Source organism: Danio rerio, chromosome 18, assembly GCF_049306965.1.
Source record: "Danio rerio strain Tuebingen ecotype United States chromosome 18, GRCz12tu, whole genome shotgun sequence".
NCBI lineage: Eukaryota > Metazoa > Chordata > Actinopteri > Cypriniformes > Danionidae > Danio > Danio rerio.
The window spans coordinates 44642181-44664485 of record NC_133193.1 but is presented as its reverse complement, the minus strand read 5'-3'; the positions used below and the strand labels follow the sequence as shown (position 1 = coordinate 44664485).

The 22305-nt window shown below is 37.4% G+C and overlaps 1 long non-coding RNA gene across 1 annotated transcript in view; it reads left to right on the top strand.

The window, feature by feature from the left end:
* LOC141378771 (uncharacterized) overlaps positions 1 to 22305 on the top strand; it is a 48138-nt gene that overhangs the window by 2846 nt on the left and 22987 nt on the right. The window contains exon 3 of the long non-coding RNA XR_012394106.1: positions 12001 to 12056. This is a non-coding gene — a long non-coding RNA (uncharacterized lncRNA). The remainder of the gene's footprint in view (positions 1 to 12000; positions 12057 to 22305) is intronic.

The following is a 22305-nucleotide window of genomic DNA, read 5'->3' as shown; positions in this document are numbered from 1 at the left end:
GTACTGCGCTACGTCGCCGATTTTGATCCCGCCCCAAAAATCATTTTAAACCCGGAAGCTAAAATTTGCTGACAAAAGCTCAAAATTATCCAGTTTTCCCCACAATTAAAGCTGACAGGTGCTAACATCGTCTTAACTGATGCTCAACACACACAAATCTGTTAATTAAAAAAAAAGTTCTCCAGGGTGTCCTGAACCTTTAAAAAGTTAAAATATAATGTTGTTTTATATGAAGTCTATTTTTCGCAAGAGCTATTTCTTATTTGTACAAACTACTGAATGCATAAATGCTGTAAAAGCTATTTTTCAGGGACAAATTGGTCCCGCTGATGTGCTCTATGATATACTGGAGCTATGGGGGGGCTGCCCTAAAAATGTTGTTCTGGACCCCACGTCTTTAAGTGAGGACTCTAATGGGAATATTTTCCGCAAACCTCAAACAATAATTACACGCTGCTGCATGCTGTCAGACCTTACACAGAGATATCATTACATGTGCAAATTTACTTAAAACAAACTGCAATTTCCCGCTTATGTGGTCCAGAGGTTTGGCTCAAGCATTAGTGTTAGGAGGAGAGGGAGGAAAAAAAAAGAAGATGGATGGAAAGTGAAAAATGAATATGGTTATTCAGCTTGATTTAACAGTAATAGTAATAGGAAAAGTAAAGAATACCAATGTTAACATGTAAATATGAGTAAGAACATTAGAGAAAGGATAGCTGTCAGGAAAGAGTATCAGATCTTGAGATGATCATACAACACTTACTGCGTTCCTTTTCATTGATGTCATTTGGTAAGTTGGTACAGTGATGGTCTGGAAACGTCCATTAGTATCGCTGCTGTCATCTGTCTCTCTGATATAAATTTATTTCCTTTTCTAACAGTATGATTTATTGTGCCGTTATTAGATTTAACACACTGTAATATATCTTCTCGGACTGTCACTCATATATTTCTCCTCCTGTCTCCTACATTCAGTTGAAGAGAAAAAAATGTTGCTTATGCAGTATGTAAGCACATGAGAAAGCTGCATACGCTCTTGAAAAAGAAAGAAAAAAGTGGGCCCTTAAAGATAATCCCATGTCACAACTCAAAGGCAGCCATTACTTTTAAAAAGTTTATGCATGATCTTTTAAGGAGGAGTTTCAAAATTTGTTTCAAAAAACAAAAGACTTATTATGACCTTTAGTAACATTTTAAAGTTAAAAATGTTTTAAAGTGTCCTCTAGCTTGGGTGAAAATAATAATGTTATGTTGTGTTGAGTTTGGGAAGGGTCATTTGGCATTTCTGTGTGAGTTTGCATGTTCTCCCCATGTTCGCGTGGGTTTCCCCCAGGTGCTCCGGTTTCCCATGCAGTCCAAAGACATGCGGTACAGGTGAAATGGATGAACTAAATTGGCCACAGTGTATGAGTGTGTGTGGATGTGAGAGTGTATGGGTGTTTCCCGGTAATTGGCTGTGGCTAAAAGAGCACCCGCTGCATATAACATATACCGGAATAGTTGGCAGTTCATTTCGCTGTGGTGACTATTGATAAATAAGGGACAAAGCCGAAGGAAAAAGAATGAATGAATGAATCTGTTGAGTTTGTCGACAAAACCATATGTGGCTGGTTACTAATCAAACTGGAGGTTTGTTTAAAGTTTAGGCATGGACCAATGTTTTTTATTTTATTTAAAATTCAAAGTAGTTGAATTTAAAATAAATGTATTCATTCATTCATTCATTTTTTTTTTACTTAGTCCTTTTATTAACCTGGGGTCGCCACAGCAGAATGGACCGCCAACTTATCCAGCTTATGTTTTACGTAGCGGATGCCCTTCCAGCTGCAAACCATCACTGGGAAACATCCATACACACTCATTAACACACATACGGCCAATTTAGCTTATCAAATTCACCTATAGAGCATGTCTTTGGACTGTAGGGGAAACCCATGCGAACACGGGGAGAACATGCAAACTCCACACAGAAATACCAACTGACCCAGTTGAGGCTCGAACCAGTGATCTACTTGCTGTGAGGCAATTGTGCTACCCACTGCGCCACCGTGATGTTTAAAAACTAAGCCAAAGTTTTTGGTTTAGCCTTAGGTATAAGGTTCTTAAAGCGATAGTTTACCAAAAAATTTAAATGAACTCATTATTTACTCGCCACTAAATGGTTTCAAACCTTTATAATTTCCTTTATTCTGCTGAACCCAAAAGAAGATGTTTTGAAAAAAGCAGAAATCTTTTAAACACTGACTTCCATCCTGTAGGGAAAAACTATAGAAAGTCAATGGTTACAGGTAATAAGCTTTCTTCAAAACATCTTTTTTTGTTCAACAGAAAAAAAACAATCAAGCAGGATTAAAAAAGTGTGAAAGTTATGACAGAATTTTCAGTTTTGTGTGAATGATCACTTTAAGTTTGATGTAATGGTATTTTAGTCTACATAATTGTCGGGTTGGCGATGCAGTGGCACAGGTACAGTTTGCATGTTCTCCCTCCGTTCGCGTGGGTTTCCTCCGGGTGCTCCGGATTCCCTCACAGTCCAAAGACGTGGTACAGGTGAATTGGGTAGGCTAAATTATTCGTAGTGTATGAGTGTGTGTGTGTGTGTGTGTGTGTGTGTATGTTTCCCAGAGATGGTTTGCGGCTGGAAGGGCATCTGCTGCGTAAAAATGTGCTGGATAAGTTGGTGGTTCATTCCACTGTGGCGACCCTGGATTAATAAAGGGACTAAGCCGACAAAAAAATGAATAATTGAATGAATTGTCGGGTTCTTCACTTGAAGTATAGGGGATTATTTTTCAGATGCTTTATCATTATTCAGTTATATCATTATTCAGTTTGTCTCATTGCTTAACAAAATAGGACATATTCTACTCAATAAGAACTGCTGGATTATATATCCCCTATCAAAAAGCACACTTGGATTCAATGTATCTGGTTTATCTTAATTTTTCCCCTTCAGGATTGTTTTTAGTGTCTTGCTGTCTATGTGAGCGCCATGTGGTTTGCTGGTCCGGCATGAGTTCGTAATGCCGTTCGCATGTCCAGACTCCCATGTGCCTATTGAAAATGCCTTGCCGATGAGACCTATGTTTAGAGCTGCTGTAAGTTAATATCTTAGTCATATTTTTAGGTTTCTCTGACATGTGGTCATCATTGGCTTTACACTTTCATTGCTCCAGCTTTCTGTCTGTTTCTTTTGGCCCGAGTTTGACCTTTGGCATTCAAATGAAAGGAGACCCATCGCAATTTAGTTGTTTATGTGTTGTAGAACATGTGAAAAGTATGACATTGCTATTGTTCATGTCAACTGAAATGTGATAACACTAAAAACAACACTAATATAAACAGATGAAAAGACACACGCACAAAAAAATTGCACTGTCAAGGGCTCAACCACACACACACACACACACACACACACACACACACACACACACACACACACACACACACACACACACACACACACACACACACACACACACACACACACACTCTCACACTTGTTTTTGTGAAAAGTGGGGACATTACATAGGTTTCCATTCATTTTATACTGTCCATACCGTATATTATATTGCCCTCACCCCACCTTACCCCTAAAATCAACCATCACAGGAGACTGTGTTCAGCTTTACTCTCTGATTAAACTCATTCTGCAGGATTTATAAGCATTTTGAGAAATGAGGACGTCACCAATGTCCTCATATTTCCCTTCCTTTTTGTAATACCTGTGTCATACCCATGTCATTATACAGATTTGTGTCCTGATATGTCACAAAACACACACACACACACACACACACACAGTACACAGATGTCTCTCTGCATCTGTACAGTAGTGTATTTATCTCATGGCCAGTGATGTTCCCTATTCTGCTCAACAGTTTATTTGTGTCAGCTTTGTCATTTTTCCAGACCAAATCATAGAAGGGACTTTCTATTGGCTTCATTTGATTTATAATAAATTCTTTTTAATACCCTACCCGAACTACAGAAACATATTTCTATGTTTAGATTTATTTATTGAATTATTCCTTCATTCCTTCATTCCTTTTCCTTCGACTTAATCGCTTATTTATCGGGGGTCACCACAGTGGAATGACTCTCACAACGTGTACACACTACAGGAATAGGCACTAAAATGAAGGGCTTTTGCAGCAGAGAAATGTTTTCATAGTTCCTAGAACTATTTGTGGTATTTTCCACGTTTTTTTTTTACGTTTGCACTACAGGAGGTGGGAAAGATTTTAGTTGCTAGAGCACCTTTTAGAGAAACTAAAATAGTCCCTCTTTAATCTCACCCAACCCAATAGGAACTACCAGTAAAGTAAATAATTACAAACACTTACATGACTGTAATGCAGTAGTTTTTCTCAGGAATTTTAATTTACTGAGTAGTTTTATAAATGTGTACTTTTACTTTCCCTTGAGTACATTTTTAGTGCAGTATTCATACTTTTACTCCACTACTTTCCTTAAACATGCAGTCAATACTTTATTTTTCTTGTCTATGGGAATTAGAAACATCAGTCCTGTAATTCCTGTCAATCAAATCACATATCGAAGGTAAATCACATCATAATGAACCAACTCAAGACATGGTCGATTTATAATCACAGCAAACTGTTTGGAAGCATTAAAAGTGTCCAAGAAGATGTCCAAAAAAATTACACGCATTGACCCAGAGACTGTTTAGATGCATGTCACTGATGAGAAGACTGATGTTTACTGTATGATGACTGTAATGGCCTTAAACAGGCAGCAGGCACAAAACGTCAACATGACGTCAGATTGACGTTGTGCCCTAACGTCATGGGGACATTGCATTTTGTTTGGAAATGAAAATCAGGTTGATGTCAGAACCCAACGTCAGGCCGACATTAATGTCCAACAACCAACCTAAAACCAATCAAATATCAACGTCTAATGATGTAACAGCTTGACGTTGTGTGAACGTTACCACTATGACGTCTATGAGACGTTGAATTTTGATTGCAATACCTGATAAAGAAATGTCAGTATTTGACATCAATATGACGTTGGTTTAAGATGTTGGCTCGACGTTGGATTTTGGTCTTTCTAACGACCTAAAATCAACAAAATATCAACGTCATTTGACTAGACACTGAATTTTAGTCACTTGACATTACAACTTAAATCTGTTGGAATATCAAACCAATTCCATGCGTGTTCAAGAGAAAAGGTCTGGAGAGGTTTTTCTTCAATGTCAAAAATCGTAACAATTTATTGGATACAAATGAATAATTCGATGACAGAGCTCTGGGTTACGTTACCCCAATGCAATACAAGAATTACATTCAAGAGGTTCGCAACTAACATACATTTCCTGACTTCAGCATATATACACAACTGATCTTAACAGGTGGAGTTTTGGTGTAACGTCACTTGTCAGTCATTGTTCAGTCCTCCATTGGCCGCCCCTTCGACATACTTCCTCTTTTTCTACGAATTCTCTGCCCAACAACAAAGTATACATCTTTCTGTGTTCTGTGTTCAGTTTTAACACCTCTCTTCAGACAGGAAGTTTCTGCAGAGCTGAATTTAATTTTGGACCCGCATATATCTACTTCTGCAAAAATGCTAATTAGTATGCACAGCACTCACCCACAACATTAGAAGTTCAGTTACTATATGACCCTTACATGACCAATACAAATAATTGTTTGATTAAAAGAAAAAGAGACAAAAATAATAAAAAATGGTTCCTATTATCCAATAAATCTAACCTAATATTAACGTCTTATGACATTGTGTACCTTAATTATAGGGGTGGTCAAATATAGGCTATATTTATATTATCTATTTTAGTTTTTAATATTATTATTTAAGATATTGTCAGAGAAGTGTCTTTAAGTGTTTGAAACAGGAAATATCTCATCATATAACATACAGCCAAAAATGTTATGGTTTATTAGATTAAAAATGTAATAAGTCTATTTTAGTATTTTGGTTATTGGTTGTAATTAGTGTACTAATATAAATCATATCAAAAAGCACAAAAGCAAGAGAGAACAGTGTCCTGAGAACGCGCAAGAAAATGTGTGTATGAGCAGTGCATATTTAAGTGTGAGAAAATTTGCAGTTTTGTCCACAAATAGGTAAATGGGTGCACAAGCATGAGATTCACTTGCTCGTATTACATGAATGCAATCTTAACTTGTAATACTGCGCATACAACATTTGTCAGTGAAATAACACCATAGCGGAGCTGATGGAATTTTTGAGACTCGGGTGAATAGTTTGCGCGCCGCCGCATTTGATTTGATTTGATTTAAATATTATAATAATAATAATAATAATAATAATTCCTTACATTTATTTAGCTCCGCTTTACACAATGGGGGGGGGGGGGGGGGGTCGGGGTATCTCCTCATCCACCACCAGTGTGCAGCATCCACCTGGATGACGCGACGACAGCCATTTTGCGCCAGACCGCACACCACACACCAGCTGATTGATAGAGAGGAGACAGATATGAAGCCAATTGGAATATGGGGATGGTTAGGAGGCCATGATGGACAGAGGCCAGTCGGCAGATTTGGCCAGGAGCCTGAGGTTAAACTCCTACTCTTTTTCAAAGGACATCCTGGGATTTTTAACGACCACAAAAAGTTGGGACCTCGGTTTAACGTCTCATCCGAAAGACAGTGCTCACTGAGCAGTATAGCCTCCCCGTCACTATACTGGGGCATTAGGACCCACACAGACCGCAGGTTGGGCGCCCCCTGCTGGTCACACAAACACCACTTTTGGCAGCAACCTAGCTTTCCCATGTGGTCTCCCATCCAGATACTGACCGTGCACAGCCCTGCTTAACTTCAGAGGGCGACCATGTGAGAGCTGCAGAGAGCTAGCTGCCGGCAAGTTTGAAACAGTTTGAAGAGATTTTGTCTGAAACAGGTACGTCTGTACCACTCCATGTGTGATCATATGGAGAACCAGATGACCAATAATTCTTGGCTAGAAATTGCAACAGCAGTGGGAAAGGAGGAAAGTTTTTGTAAAAGTTTGGAAAAACCTGAGAGATAAGTTTGTTAAAACAAAAAAAAGAGGCCCTCAAGAGCATTTTTAATGATATTAAAGATTCTCTTTTTATTCGTCTAATTTTACTGTCTTTCTTTTGACAGCCCCCTGTTTTTCAAAAAAATATCTCTATGGCGAATACGTCAAGTATAAAAGCCTTGTCCGTTCAGTGAGGTGCGCAATGTGGCCCAGGCGAAAGTATAAATCAGCATTTAAGATGTTTGCTTGTTTTTTCTGTAGTTCAATGGTGCATCTAACCTGCCTTTAGTACTTATAGGTCTTAAATTTAATACTTAAAAAAGGAAAAAAGGTCTAAAAAAGTCTTTAATTTGACATTATTATATCTGCAGAAACCCTGAAGAAAGTTGCAGGATATGATAAAGCAGTGGACCAGGTGAACCGGAGGGACTGGAGGATAATAAGGAACCCGGAACACAGAGGAACCATAGAACACACGACCAGAGGAGACTAGGAGGGAACCACATGAATAGGACAGACGCAGACATTGATGATCACAGGGAATAGACAGGTAAGTATAACTGAAACGCTATGGTTTCACTGACTGACTTTCTGGGGTGTGGAGAACCTGGCCTGGCAGTTACAGATACAGGTGAGAGTCAACTATTTACAGTACATACAGTACATCTTGTTTTGATGTCCTATAGGAGGGATCAAGTGTTAATTGGATGAGCCAAAAAACTAAATGCACTACAGAATGTTACGTTTACACACACATGTACAAATTATATGAAAACACAACAGCTTTTAACAGCATATTCACTACTCTTGAGTACTCATGAAAGGGCTACTTTTCACTCATACTTTGAGTAATATTTACAACAGACACTTTTATCCTACTTGCACTACATTTTTAGGCAAGTAATGGTACTTTTACTAGAGCAGGGATGGCCAACTCTGTTCCTGGAGAGCCACCTTCATCATATCAATAACACCTGCCTCTAATTATCACGTGGTGTTCAGGTCCTAATTAATTGGTTCAGGTGTGTTTAATATGGGTAGCAACTGAAATCTGAAGGAAGGTGGCTCTCCAGGAACAGGGTTGGCCACCCCTGTACTAGAGTATGATTTTTCAGTACCAGTTACCACCACTGTCAGTATGTAAGTATGGCGCACAAACGGTGCTTGAAAGTTTAATAAAACAAGTAAGTTAATAAAAATGCATACCTTTACTATTTTGTTTATTTAGTACTGTCCTTATCAGCATATGGTTAGTTTAAAAGAAGTTTACAATTAGACTAAAACAAATTATTAAAATAATTCCGTGCAAATGTCTTCATACCCTTTGTTTTTAAAACTTTGTGTGGTTACTGGACGAACTAGGAGAGTAGATTGGAGGGTTTGGCTCCCCCAGTTAACGCTTGATCCCTCCTATAGGACATCAAAACAAGATGCACTGTATGGGCAAGTTATAGTGAGAGATAGTTGACTCTCACCTGTATCCCTAACAGCTAGGCCAGGTTCTCCCCTCCACAGAAAGACAGTGAAACCATAGCGTTTCTGTTATACTTACCTGTTCCCTGTGATCTCCCGTGTCATGTGGTTTCATGTGTATTCATGTGGTTCCCTCCGCCTCATCTGGTCCACTGCTTCATCATATCCTGCAACAGACTTTCTTTGTTCATATCAATTCCTCTTCATATCCAAATAGACTGTTATTAATACTCACAGCTTTGGTTTCATTTCCCTTCTGTGACAATATTTTAAATAATATCATTAATAACTAAAACAGATAATATAAATAAAGCCTCTATTTGACCACGCTTATAATAGTTCATACCATTGAGAAAGCATAATAGCGCAGAGCTGTCTATACTACAATATCATCATGTAGCAGCCTGAAAAAGGCAGATCTACAGCACCAATAGACACTTTTAGTGATCACAAGACACTTTCCTTGTAAAATAGATGTTTATATTTCCCAACGCAATCTCACGGCAATTCGTAACTTTTAGATTTAGTGGCTAATTTGTATGAATTCGTATGATCTAATTCGTAGAATTTAGTATGATTTGCTCATCACCTAATGACGGTTGGGGTTAGGGGTGGGGTTACGTGCCACGCCTCCTTTTTTAAATTGTACATTTTCGTACGACTAAACTCGTACGAATTCATACGAATTAGCCACTAAACTGACAAAACGTAAAGTGAAGTTTATTTATAAACAAATTTCGAGGATCACGATATTGTTCACAGCTGTTCCAACTTTAGCTAATGACTAATTATCCTATCAGACGATCCTTAACTCACTATAAATAACCAGACTTTTTCTCATCTCAATATCTTCGTTTTGAAGAAACCCCCCCACCCAACCCTCCTTTCCCTCCTTTCAAACTGGCGACACGGTGGCCAGTGATTAGCGCAGTTGCCTCACAGCAAGACTGCCCCTGGTTTAATTCCCTTCCAAACCAGGCAACATTTCTGTGTGGAGTTTTGCTCGTTCTCCCCGTGATTGCGTGGGTTTTCCCCGGGTCCTCCGGTTTCCTCCCACAGTTCAAAAACAAGCACCCTAAACAATTAATCCAAAATATTTTAGCCAAATTTTGAGTACACCTTCTCAGCATCCATATCTGACACTTAGCTGCAAAGCAGGAGGTGGAGTCATCGAGATCTACCTGAGCTCAAACTCCCCTCTTGCATTGCAACAGGAGGGAGCCCAGGGCTTGAGGATCTTATAAGCTCAGGGCTCTCTCCCGGGACAGCTCTTCAAACAAGCTTTATTATCAATCATCATGCAGCTAAGTTTGAACTTTCAGGCTGATATTTCTATCTATCCTAAATGTAAAGTACAAGTAGATGCATAGTTTATATTTTTAATTGACACCTGGTTGCACATGGGAGTTAAACGTTTAAATAATATTATTTAATCTTCTGGGGTCATCCATTTATTGTTGCAAGAATAAAAACTTGTCACTAACCATTTATTTTATTTGAAAAATAGGTCATCTTTGAGAGAATCACACATCTGCTGAAATAACCAATCAGAAGTTTCTATAGGTCTGAATATACTCAATATCCCTTAAAACACTGAAATACTAAAAAAGCCTGCTTAATAAATTACACGTAGCTGAATTAACTATATCGATTTGGTTCACTGAAGCCCACCCTAAACTTCCAAAACTCAAGACAGCATTACTAAATCCTTAATATGCCTTATGTTTATTGTTTTGATCATGCAGACTGATTTATGTAACGCTTGTGTCATGTTAAGAGTGGAGTTACCGTTAAAGCTCATTTCACCTGAACTCTTGGCTTTTTTGGCAGGCCCGCAGGTCTCTGTGCTGGGGGCTGATGTCAGAAGATTAAAGGGCAAATTATACAGTAGGTCTGTGGTTTGTAATGCATCCACCTAGAGATACAGATCTTTGACTGTATGAGTTTTAGGTATCTCAAATGAAACACTGTGGTGAGCTGGCCTGAAATAGCATGTCCTGCATGTGAATCTCGCATTATCTGTTATAAGACTGCAAGTGAAATAGGGACACTAAAAATCTACTCAATATTAAAGCATATTGTATAACTACAATTGTATAACTAGTATAGTCCCTGCAGAGACAGATGAACTTGATGACAGCTATTAAGGGTATAGGATTTTCTATGTTTTTACAGTACTTTATCTTGATTGATATTTGGAGTATGGCACTAGAGGCATGAATGCGGTCCCACTTTATATTAAGTGTCTTCAACTACCATGTACTTACATAAAAAAAAAAAAAAATACAATGTACTTACTGTGTTTATAATGTATTTGAGAACACTTGTGATGCTTTTGAGTTGGGATAGAGGCTGGGTTATGGACAGGTTTGGAGGCATGGGTAGGTTTAAGGATAGGTTAAGGTGTACGGGATGGTCAACAGTGTATTTACAAATGCAATTACAAAAGTTTATTACAGATGTATTTACATACATGTATTTAATCAAGCATAAGAACACAGTAAATACATGTATTTGCACAATAAGTACATTGTAACAAACTATTAATACCTATGTAAGTACATATTAGTTAAGGCCACTTTATATAAAGTGGGACCATGAATTCTAATCCTAACCTTATCCTAAAGACTTGATAAACATTATTAATTATCTCTATAACTTGCTAAGACAGTTTCACATTTATTTTATTGCATATGCAATTGCATTATGAAACCTTAATGTGCACTACCTGACAAAAGTCTTGTTATCCATGCCAGTTGTAAGTGCAACAAATAATAACTTAACTTCTGGTTGATCAAAGTGGCAGAAGGGAGATTTTTCTGATCAATCATCTGTTGAACTGCATCCCAATTATCACAAATACTACAGAACCTGCATGGACTCAAGATTCTCACAGAAATCAGTCAAGTTTGATGAAGGAAAATCATGGTTTAGGGGTTACATTCAGTATGGGGGCATGCGAGAGATCTGCAGAGTGGATGGCAACGACATCAGTCTGAGGTATCAAGACATTTCTGCTGCCCATTACATTACAAACCACAGGACTGAACAAATTCTTCAGCAGGATAGCGCTCCTTCTCATACTTCAGCCTCCACATCAAAGTTCCTGAAAGCAAAGGTCAAAGTGCTCCAGGATTGGCCAGCCCAGTCACCAGACATGAACATTATTGAGCATGTCTGGGGCACGATGTAGGAGAATCTTGATGTAACTTATTTTTGTTAAGTGACAAGACTTTTGTCCAAGACAGGTGTGACAGACAAAGGAGACATCCAAAACATGCAGTGTTGGTGGAAACATGGTGGAGAAACACTGCACTAGATCTACACTCTTCAATGTTGCAAATCTGAAATATATGTTATTTAGGGTATGTTTTGTTGTATGTTTCATATACACATCCTCCAAAACTAAACCCTTCCCCAAACCCAACCAATATGTTTTCAAAAGCAAATAGAAGTGAAAAGTGCACTGCAAGCATGTATTTTTATCTTGCTTTTTTTCTCTAGGACTGTTCTTCAGTTGACACAAGTCTGCTCTTCATCCCAAGTACAACACGTACAAGGTGAGCTACCGAGCAAACTCACCATACCAGAAAAGTTGTCCATATGTAAATAGACAAATGTATTCAATTACAAATCCTAAACACTTGTTTCATTTTTAGAACTGCACAAAAATAATCCTTTATTCCTTGATAATGTGTCCTTGTAAATGTCATTTATGTAAAAAGGAACAAAAGTTGTTGCCATAGACCATTGCATTCATTATTTTAACTTAGAAACTGCAGTCAAAAACATATAGATATGTTTTTGTAGTTTCACATTAATGTATAGGCACAATTACAACACTTACAAGGTGAGCTACCAAGCAAACTGACCACACCAGAAAAGTGGTCTCTGTGGAGATAGACAATTGTATAGACACCGTTAAGCTGTTTTGTGGTAACAGCACAAAAATAATCCTTCATTTCTCGATAATTTGTACCTGTAAATATCATTAATGTAAAAAAGAACAAAAGTTTTTGCCATACTGCACTATTGCATTCATTATTTTAACTTACAGACTGCAGTCGAAAACATTTGGGTATGTTTTTGTAGTTTCAGACAAATGTAGGCACAAGCACAACATCTACAAGGTGAGCTACCGAGCAAACTGACCACACCAGAAAAATGGTCTATATGGAGAATAGACAATTGTATAGACACTGTTAAGTTATTTTGTGGTAAATAATCCTTTATTCCTTGATAATGTGTCTCTGTAAATATCAATAATGTGAAAACGAACAAAAGTTGTTGCCATACTGCTCTATTCCGTTCATTATTTTAACTTGCAGTCAAAAACATTAAGTTATGTTGTTGCGGTTTTACATAATGTAGTCTAAAGCACGTATTACCAATTAGTCTGTGTTGTTCTATGGTTCTACGGTCTTTCTTCCTCTGACTCTGTATTTATTCGTTACTATGGTTTGTATTTTTACTTACTGGTTTTATTGATGGTCTGTCTTCTGCAAAGGAAATCATTGTGAAATGGATTCTTTCAACTAGAGTGCTATAAGTATATACCATAAATTTAAGTCATTCTTTGAAAAAAACACTATTAAGAGAAATCAAAAGGTGGTTGTAATCGTATCCTTTTTTTATTATGAATGAGGTAAAATATATGAACTCATCCAGGTATTCTACAAATAGCATGTACTGCAGAAATAATGAGTAGCTGCTTAGTTTATGCTATCCAAAATGCAGCCAAGGAATCGCAGTGTTGTGAGATGAGGCGAGGCCGTTCATCACATGCTCCAGGCAGTAGGCCTGAAGACCCACAGGGAGAGAAACACATTCAGAACTCAGCACTCATTTACAGCAGCTCTCCTGTTTACACACGGCAGCAGCTACACGGCAAATCGATCTCATTTTAGCACTCACACAGAGTCTCTTAACTTATGATACAGAATGAATAGCTGTCAGCCAAAGAAAAACAGAAAAAAGGTCAGGATGGTTGTTAGGCTAATGGGAAACACTTTAGATTATTGCACACAATTTACACAGTAAATAAACCAATTTGAATATATTTTTTGTAATAATAGTGTACTTTTACAGTATGCTTAAGTATAAGTGAACACTATGAACATTTTGAGGAAACAAGCGAGTAACAAAGCACAGTAAAATTATCAATATAACTACATACTATTAGGTCCATAAATATTTGGACATTGAAAAAATTCTAACAGTTTTGGCTCTATACACCAACACAATGAATTTAAAATGAAACAAACAAGATGTGCTTTAACTGCAGACTGTCAGCTTTAATTTTAGAGAATTTACATTCAAATCAGGTGAACGGTGTAGAAATTACAACATAGCTGCATATGTGCCTCCCACTTGTTAAGGAACCAAAATTAAATGGACAATTGGTATCTAAGCTGTTCAATGGCTAGGTGTGTTATTCCCTCATTATACCAATTACAATGAGCACATATAAAGTCCAGAGTTCATTTCAAGTTCGTTTCAGAGTTCATTTGCATTTAGAATAAAAAAAATAAAATAAAAAACATCAGAGAGATAGCAAAACAACTATTTGGAACATTCTTAAGAAAGAAAGAACGCACCAGTGAGCTCAGCAACCTCAGAAGACCACAGAAACAACTGTGGTGGACAACTGAACAACTCTTTCTCTGGTGAAGAAAACACACTTCACAAGCCTCTCATATGGAGAATAAACATGAATTGCTCAGGTGGGATTTTTTCACCTGACACTTTAACAGAGTGTAAACCTTGATGGTTCTGTACAGGCCTGGATTGGCTAATCGGGAGGACCGGGAGAATTCCCGGTGGGCCGGTCCGTTTTTTGGCCGCGAGGGCCGGTGTCCCTAGCTCCAGAATCTGTCGCTCTCAGCAGTCACACTTTTTAAAAATAATTTATTTATTTACTTGACCACAGCCTTCTTATTCATTATTTTACCGCAGTTCTGCTCTATTTATCTATTTTTTCGTAGCCTCGTGAGCAAGATGGAGCCTACACGTTAATGACGATATACCTAGATAAGTCACCATTCAATGTACAGCTGTTGTGGTACAGTGGTTAGCACGTTAAGTTACAAACTCCATGAGTTGAGCAATGAGTTCTGAACGCCATCCTGGGTTCGGTCCTCGTCAGAGAAAAATTTTTTTTCCTTTTTTTTTGTTAAGACATAATACTGTAAGGGTTGTTGAACATTTTAAGTTCTAAAACAGCTGTTTTCTCAAAAAAGACGTGATAGTGTAATTAGAAACTGAATTGGAAATGACCTTATTTTAATATAGTCAGTGGTGAACTGAGGTGGGCCGGTCTAAGGCTTGAAACTCCAGGGCTGAAAAAGAGCCCCACACCGGCCCTGGTTCTGTAGGTCTTGTCCATTAAATCAGATCTTTAATTAGTATTTTCTATTGGATTGGATTTTCTTTCTCTGAAACCATTTGATAATTTCCTTGGCTTTTTTTGGATCATTGTCTTGCTGAAATGCCCACCCTAGTTTCATATTCATTATCCTGCTAATGTAGATGTTGGACCAAAGCAGCTAATATTCATTTGCAATGATGAAGTGTAGAGGGTTGCTGAAGAACTACTGAAAGATTTCAGCTGCTGTCTGGGCTTTCACTGTCTTTCTACACCTCCCTTTCTTCGTGCGTTCAATACTTTTTCCATGCATCATTTCAATTTATTATGTATAACTTCATTTGTAAACTAATTAGATTAGATTTCTTTTGCACATTTCAAATTCTTTAGTTGTTACCAACATCCAGGGAAAATTTCAAGTCAAGAAATATGTTTTCTGAGAAAAATGGTGACATGTTTAATACTTATTTTCCCTGCTGCATGGCATCCATACAAAGACCCACACATAAACAAACATATTCTGTACACCCCTATAAATTAAATATTTCATAAATGCAATATATTTCATAATATTGCAAATGGCTGTTTACATATTTTTAAATTTCCAAAGGTTAAAAAAAGATATGCACATGTTTTTGCATACAGTATATTGCCATATTGGATTATATTTACCCTGTAACTACAAGATACAATAAGTTAATGTCTAATAACTAATCTCTTATGTCTTTGCCATGATGACAGTATACATAATATATGTTTTTAATTATTTTGCAAGATACTACTACTTAACTAAAAGTGCAATTTAAGTGGAAAGATGAGGAGGGATCCTTAAGAGGGCTAATAATATTGAAAGAAATGCTGTTAATATTTTTTTTCTTGCCTTGTATTTTTTATTTTATTTCAGTATTTTTTTTTTTTGCTGTAAATCAGTGGTGATCACCTGGATGACTTTTTTTCTTGCATTGCTACCTGACACATGTAGCCTGAAAGTGCAGCACAACAGTGATGTATGTGGAGCGCATGCTGATCTAAACAGATGAATTTATGACAGTCCCAATCTAAAGTAAGCCTGTGCATGGTGCGTCGGTAATGTGGTAATTAGACGTTGGGTTCAGGAGTCCATAATTTTGCGGTCATCAGTTTGTCACAGAATCAACCACACCACTTCCACAAGTCAAAGCTCAAGGCTTTGTGATAAATGATTACCCCTAAATATATTCACTAGTGTTTGCTTGCTATTAAATTGAGTTTTTAATAAAAGTTGATAGTGATATGTCATTTTTAAAGTCAAAAACAAAAATCCAACCTGTTTATTCTACCCAGTTACATTTTAGTTGTGCTTGGTTTTTGTTCTGTGGACATCATTGCAACATAGGCTAATTCTGAAAACGTAGCCCCATGTTCATTTCTGAAGATCGCGAATTATGTAGCCAGAGGAATGTATGGCTGTCTTTAAAATGAATGCTATAACATTGTTCATTTTTGCACTTACTAGTTGACCGCTTATCTCCATATGAATGGCTTTTCTGCTGTTACCAGTTTGTCCAATGGGTCATTGTGTACGTTGGAGAGTTTAAGATGCAGTGCAGAGTTGACAGTAACAACGGGATTCGAGTCCGGTGAAAAATGGTCCCAGAAAGCAGGTAACACAAAAACAAAAGCCAAAAAATAAACAAGTTAATAACAGGGTAAGAATGTGATAAAATCTGAAAACAAAAAAATCAAGCTGGCTTTTCGTTTTCTGGATTGCTATCCAACACGTTGTGGTGAACGGGTCAATTGGTGCTTTTTAAAACACTATAGGTTGGGTTTAGGGAACGGGGGGGGGGGGGGGGGGGCCTCTGAGCCCCTCTGATGGTTTTCTGAAAGAACAGCAGGCACGAACTGCACTTGTGAGACACTCCAGCAACATTTAAGTTTAAGATAATTGTTACCAACATGAACTAATAAACTGTTAATGTTTAATTTTGTCATGACTTTACTTGGAGGGGTCCATCACCATTAACTCACCCCTAATAAACTCCTGTGTTTAAACTGTTGATGTTGACAGAACACTTTTTCATTGTTATTCAGTGTAAACGCACTAGATGGACATGCATAAGGAGTTCATGAGTAGTTTAGAATGGGTTAATGATGATGTGTCCCTCCAATTAAAGTCCCAATATAATTATACATTAATTTATCATGTGTTCATGATGGTTAAATTTATCAAAAATTAATCATGATTTACTCATTTGTTGATAATAATGTTTAGTTTACATTTTAATTAATCATTATTCATGTACTGTTATTGTAAAGTGCTACCAATAATATGTATACTTACAAACACTTATTAACATAACTTTAAAGAAATATGTTGTACAAAACTAATTCCTAATCTATATTGCTCTACAGTAGCACTCAAAATGCAATGTAAGATGGCTGCATTTGCTGTTTAGACAGTCACTCTTCACACTTATGCTAAATAGACTAAATAATGGCACTTTATATTCTCACTCTGTCAGTGCAGTCAGTATGTTTGGAGTCTTGCTCTTCCTTCACACATGACATATCTTGTTTTCTGAGTTCTGATTGGCATCACTCAGTAATGTGGAAGTCTGATAACTGCGCCTCTGCAGAAACGCATGCAGTTAGCCAAGTCTGATAGCTCAAGTCACCCATCAGAGACGATGCTATCATGCTGAGATGTCTATCTAGCCTTTTGAAAGCTCCAAGCGTTTTCGTACACCATTTTCAACCAGGAGTTTACCATTGTTTCCTATTCACACGAAGGCCACTAAATGTTTTTATCACATTTGGTTTCTGTTCCATGGTCTTTTAGGCCCCATTTACACAAATGCGTTTTAGTTTGAAAGCGCTAAAGTTTTGCTATGGTTACGCCATCCGTCCACACTACGCCGGAGTTTTCGAGCGCCGAAAATGAAGCATTTTGGAAACGCTAGAGAGGCCATTTTCATTCTAAAATGCTGCTGCTCTGTCTCAGTGTGGATAAGGGAAAATGGAGATATCTGAAAACGGAGGCGGGGCTGCTAAGATTCGCTACCTGATTGAGGCTTTTGTGTCATTGCGTATCCTTCCCTTATTTGTCTAGCCCCTATCACATGACTATAACACATGACTTTAACACTACCGGAAGACAGCCGACCAGCCTTCACTGTAAACAACAACATGGAGACAGAAATGGGAGCGTTGTTTGCACTATTGTCTGTTTTAGGCGCCATTGTGCAGTTATTCATTCGAATATATATTTATTCGTGCAGTTATTCACTCGACCTCGTCGTCTGTCCACAAAAATCCCTCTCTTGCTTTCTTTGCCATCGCGTTCATTGTTCAACTGCCGTTTGTTGACTAACAATGACCAAATGCCGAGTGAGACAAATGATTTCTGTTTATACTAGAACACGCATGCCCATAGTGCGCGAATGGTCACGTAATATACGTTTTTGGTGGCGTAGTGTGGACGGAGAGTTGTTCAGAAACGCAAGTGTGGACGCGGATCATTTTTTATCTAAAACGCCATTTTAAAAGTAAAACGCACTAGTGTAAACGGGGCCTTAGTGTGTGTTTTCTTGTTTGTTATGGGTTTTATTTGGTTCATTGATTGTGTTCACCTGTGCCTTGTTTGGTTACTCATCATATTAAGTTTTATAGTTTCTTTAATGTGTTGTGTAACAGTATTAAATTTACTGTTACCCGCGGTTAAATATACATTTCTGTTTGTTTGATTTATTTTGTTACATGCAATTCTAAAAGTAAATTTGCAGTAAATTCAGTATAATATTAATTTAATATGGACCCAAAATTTAAGTATCTAAGTTCAAAAGTAGATACAATTTGAATTTTAATTAACTTAGATTATTTTAATTAGATTTTATAGTTTACAAATTTAAAATGAAAAGAAATAAACAGTAATTTAATTTCCTGCTACAACTGTTATTGGTAATTGCACATAACCACAATTTGTTTTATCATTATAAAGATAATCGTGTTTATTTAAACACTATAAATGAGGAGAACTTCTGTCCTCCTCAGCCTCCTGGTCTGAATGCAGACACAGTGTATAGCAGTACAGCACGTCTCTTTACCTATCTAATCCAAGCATTAACCCTGCCGGTAATCTGAAGGATTTTAAACATAGGCGAACACAGCAGCACGGATACAGGCAATGTGTCTGAATAGTAACAAACTTAACTGATAAAAGACGAAGTCCGCCATCCTCTAATTCCCATACTACTCTCCCAACAAAAATGCTTGCTGCAAACCAACAGCTTTGCTGTATCGGCCTTGATAGCACCACAGAAAAAAAACATGCAACAAACCCTGTGGATCATGGAAAAAAACATTTACAACCCTTGCCGTGTAGACACAAATTCGCCCAATCATTTGGTCTCAATCTTTTTGCCTTCGGAAAGAACATGCTCTCATGAATAATTAAGAAGCAAAAATATCTCATAGATACGAAAACTTCGCTATGAATAATAATGAGAAACCGACACGTCATCAGTCCACTTGCAGATTCACTTTACGTCACCAATTTTGATCCTGCTCTCAAATTTATTTTAAACCCGGAAGAAGAAATTAGCTGACAAAATCTCAAAATTATCCAGTTTTCCCCACAATTAAAGCTAACGGGCTGATGTTGTCCTATATGATTCTCAACACACACAAATCTGTTGAAATTTAAAAAAAAAGTACTCCGGGTTGTCTTGAACCTTTAATAAACCTGTTGTAAATGGATCCTTCTTCGTCAGACCCATCATTACAATGTTGCTGTTCAGCCATGACACCGCAGAAATAGAAAAATTACTCTTCAAAAACTCCTTTTAACATTGAAAATATAAAATTAACACGTGTTTGAGTGTCACGATGCATGTATTGTAGATATGACAGAGTATCAAAACCCCTGATATATAAAAGTACTATAAAATATGTTTTCTGTTTAAAGCAGATGTTAAAACTCATATTTTTAAAAGAATTCCACAACAGAACTGTACATACAGTATATCGCTTGTGGAGACCCGTGACTCAACCAAACATAACTCAAATTGAGCAAAACCACAGTCCCTGTAATATTATTTTGTATTATGTAACACCTGGCTGAGGTGGTGATGTTGACCTTGCTATTGAACTCTCGATTGCCCGAATCGCAGCTCTGAAAACATTTAACAGGATGTTTTGCTATTCAGTTTCTGTCAGGTATACTACTGCGTTTCCGTTCCCTTCTTCCGTCTCTTTTCTTCACCACACTCTCTCTTTCTTTCTCATTTTAATCCACTACCTGTCTTATTGTCTCCTCCTTTGTACCTCTTCTTCTTTGCTCTAGGAAGTCTGCTTTGGTTCCTGCAAAACAAACTGGCAGACACACCTTATCTGTGCTTTTATCTGCTCGATCTGTTTTTCCTGAGCGAGGATGAGGGCCTTGTGTCATGTTCAGTAGAGTGTGGTTATGAATGAGGAGAGCAGGTCTGAATTGGTCTGCTTTTCAACGCTTGAATTCCTCTACAGGACTCGCTCACAAATGACCTGTTCTTCTCCGAGCGGTGACATAATTACTAACAGATTTCACTGCATAGCACTGCAGAGGTCAAGCTCTGAGCTCAATAAAAGAGACTTTTGATACATGTTTTGTTTAGTGGAGGTGAGGTTTAGGATGAGGGGGATGTGGGTTTCCCTAGTTTTTTTTATCCATCATTCATTATTTGATATTTTTTTAAAGATTCTAATGGAAACTTAAGCTCTTTATATAGTTTATTATTAAATTTGACAGTAAATTTCTCAAATAATTACAAAGAACCATTTGATAAGCAATTTTGCATTGAAAAGACAAAATTTGTTGTCAAATGTGTTCCATTTAATCTTTTAATTTTATTTGTGGAGACCAATTCTCACCTTTAACTAGTTGCTTATTAGCTATTCTATCTTACTAATATTAATTGTTTGGACTAGGCTTACAAAAAGCAGCACATATCATTATAATAAACCTTTCCATGAGGCAAAATAATGAAGAGCGTGCCTGATTTAAGCAACCTAAGCTCATTCTGAAAATGTGTCCCTATATACATTTCTGGAGAGCACCAAATATGTCCCAGAAGGTACATTTTTGCTTTCACGAATACACCAGAGGCCTCTCTGTACGCTTTCTGAGATCTTAAAGATCACTTGCGAGTGCCATTCACGCCTGCTGTTCTCACGTAAATCCCCCAGAGGCCGCTGTTGACTGACTGATTAACTGACTGACCAATCAACTGACCCACCCTCCCCTTTTCCTACACCCAACCAACAGTGTTTTCAAAAGCACTGACTGACCCGCCACCCTCTTCTCTAAACCCAACCGACAGTGTTTTAAAAAGCAATCCAGAAAAATAAAAGCACCTTGATTTTTACCACGTTTTCAGATTTTACCACATTCTCACCCTGTTATTTACTTGTTTGTTTAATTTTTTGGCTTTTGTTTTTGTCTTACCCACTTTTTGGAACCATTCCTCACGAGACTCAAACCCCATCGTCGCAATCAACTCCTCTCTGCGTCTCAAGTCCGCCAACATACATGGCGAGCTACTGGACAAACTGGTAACAGCAGGAAAGCCGTCCAAATGGAGGTAAGTGATCAGCTGGTAAGTGCGAAAAGGAACGGCTCCAACTTGCCCATATCGTACGTTTTAAAGACAAAATGCAGCCATACACACTTCTGGCTACATGATTCGTGATTTCCAGAAATGTATATAGGGCTACATTTTCAGAATGCTGGATTTAAGAATTATGACTTTTGAGTCAGGGTAAAATGGGCTTAGTCATATTATTTATGTTATAAATGGCTGGAATTAGATGTTTGTTATGTAAATGTGTAATAGTTCACTGTAAAAAATCTATGGTTGTCTTCTTTTTTTAAGTTGAATCAAATTAACCTCAAATTAATCAAATTAAAAGTCATTTAAGCGTATTTTTTTAAGTTATCCAAGCGGTTTTAAGTGTAATGCAATAAGTTTGAAACACCATTAACTTGGTTTTACAAATTACATGTTGTTGTGACTAACTGATCATATAATTTGTCTATGATACAAGTATCTGTCCATCCCTATTAATCCATTCTCATTTCAATTTACTGCATTTAATATAAAGTAATATACAGAAGAGCGAAAAAGCCCATTGTTTAATTGAGCAAAAAAAAAAAAAAAAATTCACATGGAGTAAATGGGGCTACACGGTGGCTCAGTGGTTTTGCAGAGTTTTGATTACTAATGTTTGCTAAGAGTTTAAATTAGACATTTTAAATGGCTACTTTCTCAGTCTTATATAGCCAGAGCTACGTATGGCTGCATTTTGTATTTTAAATAAAGACTATGACACCGCCGACGGCTTCTGTTTCTTTTTGTATAACCAGCTGACCGCTTACTTCCATGCAGATGGCTTTTCCGCTGTGACCAGTTTGCCTAGTAGCTGGTCGT